Source organism: Fukomys damarensis, unplaced genomic scaffold (assembly GCF_012274545.1).
Source record: "Fukomys damarensis isolate Sample0158 unplaced genomic scaffold, DMR_v1.0_HiC HiC_scaffold_14, whole genome shotgun sequence".
In the NCBI taxonomy this organism is placed as follows: Eukaryota; Metazoa; Chordata; class Mammalia; order Rodentia; family Bathyergidae; genus Fukomys; species Fukomys damarensis.
This window is the reverse complement of record NW_022900926.1, coordinates 16,223,852-16,224,623: the sequence shown is the minus strand read 5'-3', so window position 1 is coordinate 16,224,623 and position 772 is coordinate 16,223,852.

Here is a 772-nt window from a genome sequence, read left to right as displayed (position 1 = left end):
CCTTCCCGGCCACACCCACAGTGACTCATCTCTTCTCACCCCACTTGACCTCCAAGGTCACACCCAGCTATAAACTCGTCAGTGGACAAACCCAGTACTATACACACCCGTGATCTAATCACCTCCCAAAAGCCCCACCTATGAGCACATGAGGCTTTGGGGGGACGTATAGATATAAACCATAACACTCCATAATCTACCTCCCTTATGTGAATTTACCTAGGTAGAACACTTTTTCTCGCTGTCCACTCAAGCATATTATAAATTCTCTTAATAAATGCTTTGGTCTGATCACTCTGGCATTTGGTTCTGATTTCTTTGGAATCCCAATTGACTCCTTCTCAGGGTGATTTGGGGGAATCCTTTTGTGAACTACTACTCCTTTGGGGGCAACTTCAGCCTAGGGGAACAGATAAAAACTAAGACTTGGAAAGTCTTTGAGATGGGCAGAGAGCCCACTTCTCTCAGGTACATTTGGCAGCTACAAACAGTTTGACAGGGCTGGTTCATGAGTGGTATTTGGTGAAAGAAGGGGCATGATGTTAAATTGATGGCTGAAGACAGGTGATATAAAATTTATTAGTTCATGTTTGCATTAGATAATGATTACATTCCTTGTAAGGAGTTGGTACATGGACATAACACATCTCAATGCAAAAGAGTTTAACTTGGGGGGGGAGTTTAGCTCAGAAGTTCTGCTGCCTGCCTCACAAGCTCAAGATCCGAGTTTTCGAGTTCCATCCCCATACAAAAAAAAAAAAAAAAAAAAAAA